This window comes from Oncorhynchus clarkii, chromosome 3, assembly GCF_045791955.1.
Source record: "Oncorhynchus clarkii lewisi isolate Uvic-CL-2024 chromosome 3, UVic_Ocla_1.0, whole genome shotgun sequence".
NCBI lineage: Eukaryota > Metazoa > Chordata > Actinopteri > Salmoniformes > Salmonidae > Oncorhynchus > Oncorhynchus clarkii.
Window position 1 is genome coordinate 77,812,381 of NC_092149.1, and position 12,716 is coordinate 77,825,096.

At 45.0% G+C, this 12,716-nt stretch overlaps 1 protein-coding gene across 1 annotated transcript in view; it reads left to right on the forward strand.

The window, feature by feature from the left end:
• The window catches only part of LOC139404915 (alpha-1,3-mannosyl-glycoprotein 4-beta-N-acetylglucosaminyltransferase A-like), a 78,925-nt gene that overhangs the window by 15,591 nt on the left and 50,618 nt on the right, over positions 1-12,716 (forward strand). The gene's annotated exons all lie outside the window — the stretch shown is intronic.

Consider the following 12,716-nt stretch of genomic DNA (forward strand, 5'->3'; position numbering starts at 1 on the left):
TAAATCAAGTGGCCTATCTTATTTCCCAGAATGAGAACGAGTTGCCAATTCCTTATAATTATGTTTTATGCTTATCGCACATTTCTAAAACACAGACTAGACAGCTAGTATAACGGTCTTTGGTTAAAATGCTGCTAGTGGTACGCCAATGCCGAGCCCGACAAACTGAGCATTTTCCAGAATCAATGTTCATTTATACTCTCGTTTTAGTAGTCTGCTATGCGGTCATTTTGAGAGTTGAGACATAAAAAGGGTATTGTTAGACACGTTAACTTCTCCTCTATTACAGTAAAATAATGTCTCAATGTGTTTTAGTGTCCATATGACCGATTCTGTTGGACCGAAGCTCAAATGCAAATAGCGAGTTGAAACTGCTTGTCAACTTTGTTGGTGTGAGAGGCAGGGGGAGGGGCTTGGTGTGTGTTTAAACCATAGAGGAAGAGGTGAAGTGAGAGGCAGGGGGAGGGGCTTGGTGTGTGTTTAAACCATAGAGGAAGAGGTGAAGTGAGAGGTTTCACTCTCATCTAAATCTGTCCAAAATAAGCCCAATGTGTTTCTATGGGTTTATTTTGGATCTAAGCTTGTAACCTGCCTTCCTGACTTTGGGACAACGACTCCCATTATTTGGGCGGAGTCGTGCATCTCATCATTATACACAGATCTCTGGTGTAAATGGGAAGGTGCACAGAGGAGTGAAGGAGACGGGACCAAAGATACGACATGTACAAAAAGTGCTTTCATTTCTAAACGTTCACCAGGTATGGATGATAATACACTCAAATTAAAGCTGACAGTCTGCACTTTAACATCATAGTCATTTATATCCTTTCAAATCCAAAGTGCTGGAGAACAGAGTTTTTAAAAAAGTCAGAAGGCACTGATATTGAACTTAGCTCAATAGAATATCAATATTTCTCCCATTTCAGAGCAAGTGTGTATTTGAAGTGGCATGTTGAGCGTAAAAGTGCTCATTTGAAACAGGTCCTATGTGCTAGATTTAGAGTTATTTGGCAGCTTTAGTTGTGAATGATACAAACCTTAGAATGTCTTAGAAATCAAAACATATCGGCTGCATGATGCGACTAAAGGATATTGATGATTTGAGAAAGTCACAAATAAAGCTGGCGCTCTGTTCCTTGCCTCAGGCTCCATACGCTGTTCTCTCATCAAGTGATCATATTTTCACTCATCAGATTATTCTCAATTTAATATTGTCTTTACTAATATGTACAATTTGTTTTGATTTATAATGGTCCATTATCAAATGGGAAGAAACCGGGGCAGGAACAGGAACAGGAACAGGGGCAGGAACAGGAACAGGGGCAGGAACAGGAACAGGGGCAGGAACAGGGGTAAAAAGACATGTCATCCATATGCACTCTAATAGTGTTTGGAGGCCACTTTCCTGCTGGTTTGTTTTTCAATCATGCCGGGTTATTGAGGTTATTTCACTCCACGCATCAACCACTGTTTGAGGAGCATGCAGCCTCTTGCTGCGTAACAGTTGATAATCCGCCCAAACTCTGTATGCCATGGGCTCTCCAACCCTGTTCCTACAGCTACCCAGTACTCTGTATGCCATGGGCTCTCCAACTCTGTTCCTGCAGCTACCCAGTACTCTGTATGCCATGGGCTCTCCAACTCTGTTCCTGCAGCTACCCAGTACTCTGTATGCCATGGGCTCTCCAACTCTGTTCCTGCAGCTACCCAGTACTCTGTATGCCATGGGCTCTCCAACTCTGTTCCTGCAGCTACCCAGTACTCTGTATGCCATGGGCTCTCCAACTCTGTTCCTGCAGCTACCCAGTACTCTGTATGCCATGGGCTCTCCAACCCTGTTCCTGCAGCTACCCAGTACTCTGTATGCCAAGGGCTCTCCAACCCTGTTCCTGCAGCTACCCAGTACTCTGTATGCCATGGGCTCTCCAACTCTGTTCCTGCAGCTACCCAGTACTCTGTATGCCATGGGCTCTCCAACCCTGTTCCTGCAGCTACCCAGTACTCTGTATGCCATGGGCTCTCCAACCCTGTTCCTGCAGCTACCCAGTACTCTGTATGCCATGGGCTCTCCAACCCTGTTCCTGCAGCTACCCAGTACTCTGTATGCCATGGGCTCTCCAACTCTGTTCCTGCAGCTACCCAGTACTCTGTATGCCATGGGCTCTCCAACTCTGTTCCTGCAGCTACCCAGTACTCTGTATGCCATGGGCTCTCCAACTCTGTTCCTGCAGCTACCCAGCACTCTGTATGCCATGGGCTCTCCAACCCTGTTCCTGCAGCTACCCAGTACTCTGTATGCCATGGGCTCTCCAACTCTGTTCCTGCAGCTATCCAGTACTCTGTATGCCATGGGCTCTCCAACTCTGTTCCTGCAGCTACCCAGTACTCTGTATGCCATGGGCTCTCCAACTCTGTTCCTGCAGCTACCCAGCACTCTGTATGCCATGGGCTCTCCAACCCTGTTCCTGCAGCTACCCAGTACTCTGTATGCCATGGGCTCTCCAACTCTGTTCCTGCAGCTACCCAGTACTCTGTATGCCATGGGCTCTCCAACCCTGTTCCTGCAGCTACCCAGTACTCTGTATGCCATGGGCTCTCCAACTCTGTTCCTGCAGCTACCCAGTGAAACCAAGGGAAATCTGTTCAGGAACATCAGTAGTAACATGTTTTCACAACAAAACACATGTCATTAAACTGTTGACAACCCCTCTCTGTGCGCTCGAGAAAGGAATGAAGGAGAGAGAGGAGATTGAAACGCACGTCAGCCTATTAATTATGAAAATAAAAAAAATTTCCTATTTGCTAAGCCATTCAAAATAAAATACAAATGTACTATAATTGTAGACTAACTGTAAACCGTCTTGCACAATCAGTGAAGCAACATCATCGCCTAGGCCTATACGTTCTCTCCCAGACTCTTGTATAAAGAGTTTGGAGCGTCTAGGCCTATACGTTCTCTCCCAGACTCTTGTATAAAGAGTTTGGAGCGTCTAGGCCTATACGTTCTCTCCCAGACTCTTGTATAAAGAGTTTGGAGCGTCTAGGCATTAGGTAACCAGTCCATCCAGTATGCATAATAATATAGCCCAGACTCAAAGGCGATTACTAAAATGTGTTAAATTTAGGCTAGACCAGGTATGCCCAAACTGGCCTACGGGGGGACACGCAATGCCGTCGCGGGTACGCCAAATATTTCTTCACATTTTCAAACAGTCCATTTATATTTGCAAATGGGGCTATACATTTAAGGGAGTTTTTTTTTTCTTCTCTCGCCTGAGTAGCCTCGTTTCACTGCCAAAAATACAATTAAACCATCTAGTGTTCAGCGAAATAACAACACAATGTCAAATACAGGAAGCCTAGTCAAATAATTAACATCCAATCACGTTAACCGTTACTCTCTCGCAGGAATTCCACTTCATATGTAGCTGCTGCTCATTCTGTTTGCTCGAAAATGGATAAATGGTTAAAATAAAGGTAAGGCCCATAGAGACACATACCAGCTCTACTGGTAGTCCTGCTACTACCTGCAGTACTACACCTGCACCTGTCGACGACACAAGTTGTTCTGCTTCCATAGAGACACATACCAGCTCTACTGGTAGTCCTGCTACTACTAGCAGTACTACACCTGCACCTGTCTACGACACAAGTTGTTCTGCTTCCACGAGCACATCCAATGCTAGCATCAGTAATTCTACATTTGTTGTTAGCCCAGCTAGCATGGACACTGACAGTTGTGAATCTGATGCAGCCGAAGAGCTACTCCCCCCTTCCCTGGGAAAGCACCGAACAACAAACAGGGACGTTGGACCATCGAAGAGGTGCAAATATGATGAGAACTACATTGATTTGTGGTTCACTTATATTGGGAGTAGTGCCTTTCCTCAGTCACAGTGTATTAAATGTGCAAAAGTACTATCTCACAACTTGATGAAACCTTCACTCTTGTGCAGACATTTAGAAACAAAACATGCCAATTTGGAAAATAAGCCACAGGAGTTTTTTGAGCGAGAATTAAGACTACTTTCGATTAGTAAGACGTATAAAAAGCAACAGATACCATTAATAAGAAGGTACTAGAAGCATCTTATATGGTGAGCTACCGAGTGGCTAGGACAGGCAAGCCTCATACTATTGTGGAGGACTTCTTCCTGCTGCCGCAAATATGTCTGGGACAATGCTGAGGGAAAAGGCAAAAAAAACTATACAGACAATGTCTTCGTCAAACACGGTTTTACAACGCATCAGTGACATGGCAGGAGATGTTTTTAAACATTTACTGCTTCGCATACAAGCCAGTGAATTATATGTGTTACAGCTGGATGAGTCAACAGACGTGGAGGGCCTGGCACAGCTCCTGGTATATGTTTGTTACGTTTATGGGGGGTCAATTAAGGAAGACATCCTCTTCCGCAAACCACTGGAAACCAGGACAACAGGAGAGGATATTTTTAAAGTACTGGACAGCTTTTTGACCTCAAATAGGGGTCAAGATGTGTTGGTATCTGTACTGATGGCGCAAAAGCCATGACAGGGAGACATAGTGGAGTGGTAACACGTGTGTAAGCAGTTGCTCCCGAGGCCACTTGGGTACACTGCAGCATCCACCGAGAGGCTCTTGCTGCCATGGGAATGCCTAACAGCTTGAAATGTGTTTTGGACACTACAGTGAAAATGGTTAACTTTGTTAAAGCAAGGCCCCTGAACCCTCGTGTATTTTCTGCACTATGCAATGATATGGGCGCTTTTACAACATACAGAAGTGTGCTGGTTATCATGGTGCAAAGTATCGACACGTTTTTTTTTTTTTAAATTGAGAGACGAGCTTAAAGTTTTCTTTACTGACCATAATTTTCACTTGTCTGACCGCTTGAATGATGACGAGTTTCTCACACGACTGGCCTATCTGGGTGAATGATCCTGAATGATCTGAATCTAGGATTACAGGGACTCTCCGCAACTATATTCAATGTGCGGGACAAAATTGAGGCTATGATTAAGAAGTTTTAGCTCTTTGCAACCGCGTACCTATGTGAGAGTGGATTCTCGGCCCTCACTAGCATGAAAACTAAATACAGGCACAGACTGTGTGTGGAAAATGATTTAAGACTGAGACTCTCTCCAATACAACCCAACATTGCAGAGTTATGTGCATCCTTTCAAGCACACCCTTTTCATTAACCTGTGGTGAGTTATTCACAATTTTCAATGAACAAATAAGGTTTTATATGTAAGGTGGTTAAATAAAGAGCAATATGTATTGATTATTATTTGTGCCCTGGTCCTATAAGAGCTCTTTGTCACTTCCCATGAGCTGGGTTGTGACAAAAACTCAGTCATTCTTATGTTTATTCAAAATATCGTATAGTGTGTGTGTGGCAAGCTTACAATGATGGCAAAAAAACAAACATTTGAGTGTGCGCTGACCCTGGTGCTAGAGGGGGTACAGCTGGAGGTTGAATGTTTGAAGGGGTACGGAACTGTAAACCACTGGGCTAGACCAATCATGTACCAAAGACATCTTAAACCAGTTTTGTTTTATGTTTTTCTGCTGTGTGTAATATGAGGTAGGCTATGTATTGTATAACAGCCCAATAATTATTTTAAGGAAAATGAATGACATTTTGGGCTTGGTCTGGTGTATAGGTTCATGCATTCTAATATGCATATGGTGTTTTGAGTGAATCACCTTAGAAAGCGCAACCCATTTTATTGTGTTAGACTTTGAAACAAAATCTACAATGACCATGTTTTCCACTCAACCTTTTGTTGAACTTCTTTCTTGAAATGTATCATCACAGTGAGGCAAAAAACATTTCTTTTGTATTTTTATTTAGAAACACGGTACTGTTTTGATGATAAATGTTTGATTTGATTTTTGATTGCATTTGTATTACTGTCAGAGTGGTTATAGGGACGATGGAGCCCTGAGTACCAGGCCATTAGCGACCTGACGGTCATTAGCGAGTTGGGTACTACCAACGCATGTTCGGAGTGCATAAAATGAGATTAGTGACTGCGGCCATGACTCATGACTGCTGGTGTGGCAGTAATACAGTCACTACAACAGCCCTAGCCATGCCTCATAGGGTGGTGTCATTTCCTCTGTCATTCTCATGGTTGTGACTGGGTGATGCTCATCTGCTGGAGCATAAGTCCATTGGTCTGTGTAGCCTGTGTTTGTCGATGGAGAAAAAAGGGGTACAGTGCATTTGGAAAGTATTCAGACCTTGACTTTTTCCACATTGTTATGTTACAGCCTTATTCTAAAATTGATTAAATTGTTCCCCCCCCCCCCCCCCCTCAATCTACAGACAATACCCCATAATGACAAACAGGTTTTTAGAAAATGTTTCAAATGTATTAAAAATAGAAATAGCTTATTTACATAAGTATTCAGACCCTTTGCTATGAGAGTTGAAATTGAGCTGAGGTGCATGATGATTGGAGACAGGCGCAGGAATACGTAATAGCGGGGTTTATTTTCGCCACCCAAACAAAAGAGCGAGGTGTAAACCTCTAAACAATACACGGGAAGAGACCCTTGAAACAAGTGCACAATAACACGTATCATGGAAGCCGAAATAACAGCACAGGTACTCACAGGACCAATGGACATGGTAACAATAACCGTCAAGGACTATGGGGAACAGAGGGCACATACATACACATACTAATCAGGGGGAATGGGAACCAGGTGTGCGTAATGAGACAAGACAGTCCGGGGTTGGTGGTAATGAGCCAGTTCAGTGAAGCCTAGAAGGTCGGTGACGTAGACCTCCGGAGCTGGTGAACGGTATGAGCAGCAGTACCGGGGGAATCCGTGACAACCTGTGGTAAATTCAATTGATTGGACATGATTTGGAAAGGCACACACCTGTCTACATAAGGTCCCACAGTGCATATCAGAGCAAAAACCAAGCCATGTGGTCAAAGGAATTTGTACATAGAGCTCAGAGACAGGTGTCATGATGTGACTTTCATTAATCTGATGACTTATGTATCGAATCAACTATGTTTTTAATTGTTACTTAATTAAATTAATCATGTAACAATTAACTCATTAGGATTTGGGGCACCACGGAATAAGTTTAACGAGTTACCATCTCCCGAATTAAACTCTAGATGATATATAAGATATCTATCGATATGTAATTTATTTATCATTATCGCATATCAGTCTCATAATTCTGAATGTCGCATACTCCTTGCATCTGCACAAACCCCAGCTTTACTGATCATTCTGTACCACACATTGATTTAATTGTTTATTTACTAACTAACTAAATGATAACACACAAAGATATTCCAATCACCACTACTGAAGATCTAAAAGAGTCCTCTGCTGCATACAATTTACAATTGGCATGAGGTGTCATAAAACCCCCACATCAATCCCTCCTCTGCGGGTGAGAGGGGTCTGGTGGAAGTCAGATCCATTGTAAACCTGATCTTTGGAGCTTCACAGGAGAGTCATGACACAGGATTGTGTCGAGGCACAGATCTGGGGAAGTGTACCAAAAAATGTCTGCAGCATTGAAGGTCCCCAAGAACACAGTGGCCTCCATCATTCTTAAATGGAAGACGTTTGGAACCGTTTAACTTGGTGTAACTGATGTAACTGAGACAGGTTTGTAGGCCTCCTTGCTCGCACACGCTTTCTCAGTTCTGCTCACAAATTTTCTACAGGATTGAGGTCAGGGCTTTGTGATGGCCACTCCAATACCTTGACTTTGTTGTCCTTAAGCCATTTTGCCACAGCTTTGGAAGTATGCTTGGGGTCATTGTCCATTTGGAAGACCCATTTGCGACCAAGCTTTCACTTCCTGACTGATGTCTTGAGATGTTGCTTCAATATATCCACATAATTTTCCTACCTCATGATGCCTTCTATTTTGTGAAGTGCACCAGTCCCTCCTGCAGCAAAGCACCCCCACAACAGGATGCTGCCACCCCCGAGCTTCACGATTGGGATGGTGTTCTTCGGCTTGCAAGCCTCCCCCTTTTTCCTCCAAACATAACGATGGTCATTATGGTCAAACAGTTCTATTTTTGTTTCATCAGAACAGAGGACATTTCTCCAAAAAGTACGATCTTTGTCCCCATGTGCAGTTTCAAACCGTAGTCTGGCTTTTTTATGGCGGTTTTGGAACAGTGGCTTCTTCCTTGCTGAGCGGCCTTTCAGGTTATGTCGATATAGGACTCGTTTTACTGTGGATATAGATACCTGTGTACCTGTTTCCTCCAGAATCTTCACAAGGACCTTTGCTGTTGTTCTGGGATTGAATTTCACTTTTTGCACCAAAGTACGTTCATCTCTAGGAGACAGAACGCGTCTTCTTCCTGAGCGGTATGACGGCTGTGTGGTCCCATGGTGTTTATATTTGCGTACTAATGTTTGTACAGATGAACGTGGTACTTTCAGACGTTTGGAAATTGCTCCCAAGGATGAACCAGACCTGTGGAGGTCTCCAATTTCTTTTCTGAGGTCTTGGCTGATTTCTTTTGATTTTCCCATGATGTCAAGCGAAGAGGCACAGAGTTTGAAGGTAGGCCTTGAAGTACATCCACAGGTCTTGGAATTCTCCAAGCTGTTTAAAGGCACAGTCAACTTAGTGTATGTGAACTTCTGACCCACTGGAATTGTGATACAGTGAAATATAAGTGAAATAATCTGTCTGTAAACAATTGTTGGAAAAATGACTTGTGTCATGCACAAAATAGATGTCCTAACCGACTTGCCAAAACTATAGTTTGTTAACAAGAAACTTGTGGAGTGGTTGAAAAATGAGTTTTAATGTCTCCAACCTATGTATGTATGTAAACTTCTGACTTCAACTGTATGTTTTGGGGCATATTTTGTTTGTTTGCACAGTTAATAAATGAGACCCCTGGGGATCAGTGGCTTTGAGACAATTTGATGTGACTGTTCTGTTCTGCTCATTATTCTATCCTCTCTCTTTATTTCTCTCTCCACACATGCTCTCAGCATCACACACATTCTCAATTTTCACTCTAATTGGGTATGACACAACAAAGCTCTAATGAATGTCTTGGTTTATTTTGATTGTGCCCGTCTCAACATGTTGTATGGGAATTGTTCCAGTCCCCTGCCCCTATACAGGGTATTGCCTTTTGCAGAGATGCCTGGTTCTCCAGAGGACACTAAAAGAAAGAGGGAGGATGGAGAGGGCGAGAGAGAAGGGGGTAGAGGGTAATAAAGAGAACATTTCAGCAGCAAGTTAACTCAGCCACCCACATCCACATAAATATTGCAACACATATACACTAATACGGTCCCTTATTAACAGTCATGATCACACCGTCAGCTGCATGAATCGGTGACTGAGTGTTACTGGTGGAGTGGGAGGGGATATTGTGGGTTGATTATGGGTGTGAGACTGGATATTGTGGGTTGAGTATGGGTGTGAGACTGAATATTGTGGGTTGAGTATGGGTGTGAGACCGGATACTGTGGGTTGAGTATGGGTGTGAGACCGTATATTGTGGGTTGAGTATGGGTGTGAGACCGGACTCTGGGTTGAGTATGGGTGTGAGACCGGATACTGTGGGTTGAGTATGGGTGTGAGACCGGATACTGTGGGTTGAGTATGGGTATGAGTATGGGTGTGTGGGTTGAGTATGGGTGTGAGACCGGATACTGTGGGTTGAGTATGGGTGTGAGACCGGATATTGTGGGTTGAGTATGGGTGTGAGACTGAATATTGTGGGTTGAGTATGGGTGTGAGACCGGATACTCTGGGTTGAGTATGGGTGTGAGACCGGATACTGTGGGTTGAGTATGGGTGTGAGACCGGATACTGTGGGTTGAGTATGGGTATGAGTATGGGTGTGAGACTGGATATTGTGGGTTGAGTATGGGTGTGAGACCGGATACTGTGGGTTGAGTATGGGTGTGAGACCGGATACTGTGGGTTGAGTATGGGTGTGAGACCGGATACTGTGGGTTGAGTATGGGTATGAGTATGGGTGTGAGACCGGATACTGTGAATAGATACTCTGGGTTGAGTATGGGTGTGAGACCGGATAGACCGTATATTGTGGGTTGAGTATGGGTGTGAGACCTGGATATTGTGGGTTGAGTATGGGTGTGAGACCGGATACTGTGGGTTGAGTATGGGTGTATTGTGGGTTGAGTATGGGTGTGAGACCGTATATTGTGGGTTGAGTATGGGTGTGAGACCGGATACTGTGGGTTGAGTATGGGTGTGAGACGTATATTGTGGGTTGAGTATGGGTGTGAGACCGGTATATTGTGGGTTGAGTATGAGACTGTGGGTTGAGTATGGGTGTGAGACTGGATATTGTGGGTTGAGTATGGGTGTGAGACCGGATACTGTGGGTTGAGTATGGGTGTGAGACCGTATATTGTGGGTTGAGTATGGGTGTATACTGTGGGTTGAGTATGGGTTGACCGTATATGGGGAGTATGGGTGTGAGACCGGATACTGTGGGTTGAGTATGGGTGTGAGACCGGATACTGTGGGTTGAGTATGGGTGTGAGACTGGATATTGTGGGTTGAGTATGGGTGTGAGACCGGATACTGTGGGTTGAGTATGGGTGTGAGACCGTATATTGTGGGTTGAGTATGGGTGTGAGACCGGATACTGTGGGTTGAGTATGGGTGTGAGACCGTATATTGTGGGTTGAGTATGGGTGTGAGACCGTATATTGTGGGTTGAGTATGGGTGTGAGTATGGGTGTGAGACCGGATACTGTGGGTTGAGTATGGGTGTGAGACCGTATACTGTGGGTTGAGTATGGGTGTGAGACCGGATACTGTGGGTTGAGTATGGGTGTGAGACCGTATATTGTGGGTTGAGTATGGGTGTGAGACCGTATATTGTGGGTTGAGTATGGGTGTGAGACCGGATACTGTGGGTTGAGTATGGGTGTGAGACCGTATATTGTGGGTTGAGTATGGGTGTGAGACTGGATATTGTGGGTTGAGTATGGGTGTGAGACCGGATATTGTGGGTTGAGTATGGGTGTGAGACTGGATATTGTGGGTTGAGTATGGGTGTGAGACTGGATACTGTGGGTTGAGTATGGGTGTGAGACCGTATATTGTGGGTTGAGTATGGGTGTGAGACCGTATATTGTGGGTTGAGTATGGGTGTGAGACCGTATATTGTGGGTTGAGTATGGGTGTGAGACCGTATATTGTGGGTTGAGTATGGGTGTGAGACCGTATATTGTGGGTTGAGTATGGGTGTGAGACTGGATACTGTGGGTTGAGTATGGGTGTGAGACCGTATATTGTGGGTTGAGTATGGGTGTGAGATGACACACACAGCATGCAAGCGAACAATAATGTCATTAGTCGGTGAGTTGTGCTGCAATGTTATTATTGTGTGACTGTATTCTTGTGGAAAGAGCGTTGGGTCAAGTGGGATGCTGGTGGAAAGAATAATAAGTGTGTGTGGTGTGTGTGTGTGTGTGTGTGTGTGTGTGTATAAGGACAGTTTGAGGCTTGTCAGTGACCCTGTCCTGCCCCACCCCACCCTCATCACTAGCTACCATGAATAAATTAACCACCTTCACATGAATCACACTGACAATTATGACAGGATGGCACTGGAGGGAAGGGGGATGTAGAGAGCATTAGGAGGGGTAGAGGGGTAGAGGAAGGGAGGAGGGTACAGGGAAATACAGTGAGGAGAAGAGGTAAAGGAGGGGGGACGGAATGAGAGGAGGAGCGAGATGAGTGACCGGAGGAAGAGGGAAGAGAGGAGGAGCGAGATGAGTGACCGGAGGAAGAGGGAAGAGAGGAGGAGCGAGATGAGTGACTGGAGGAAGAGGGAAGAGAGGAGGAGCGAGATGAGTGACCGGAGGAAGAGGAATGAGAGGAGGAGCGAGATGAGTGACCGGAGGAAGAGGGAAGAGAGGAGGAGCGAGATGAGTGACCGGAGGAAGAGGGAAGAGAGGAGGAGCGAGATGAGTGACCGGAGGAAGAGGGAAGAGAGGAGGAGCGAGATGAGTGACTGGAGGAAGAGGGAAGAGAGGAGGAGCGAGATGAGTGACCGGAGGAAGAGGAATGAGAGGAGGAGCGAGATGAGTGACCGGAGGAAGAGGGAAGAGATAGGTAGGGTGTAAGAGATGAAAAGGAGGTAGAGAACGGGCAATAAGGGGAAGAGAAGAGAGGAAGTGGTTTTCACTGCACTGAGGATGACAAGGTTCCTCTCCACCCCTCCCCCACATGCTCTAGTCCTGGGGAGAGAGGGAGAGAGCTCTTTGTTTGGTGTCCCATTTGCTGTAAACATGTTATCCTCAAGGGGGAAGCGGTTTAGGAGCAGGGTCATCCATAACAACAGACACTTTTAACAACTCAATAGCTATGTGTGTTTTCAATCTAGAAAATAGAGTATGCCTGCCTGAAGCAGAGCCAGATTGGGTCTCAGAGCGAACTTTTGTCACAGGGTTTATTGCTTGTATTGGTTGTTGTTACTGTATAAATCACATTGAGGTCATGTTCTGAAGATGCATAGAGGTCAAGCACTGCTAAGGGAGAAGTGTACTGCCCGCTCACAGAACAGTTCTATTTTGTATTAGAACACGTTACATGACTATTAGCCTATCCTGGGACACATTGTTGGAATAATGAGCAGAAGATCTAACCCCCCTTCTCTCTGTCCCTCTCTCTGTCCCTCTCTCTATCCCTCTCTATTCCTCTCTCCGTCCCCCTCTCCGT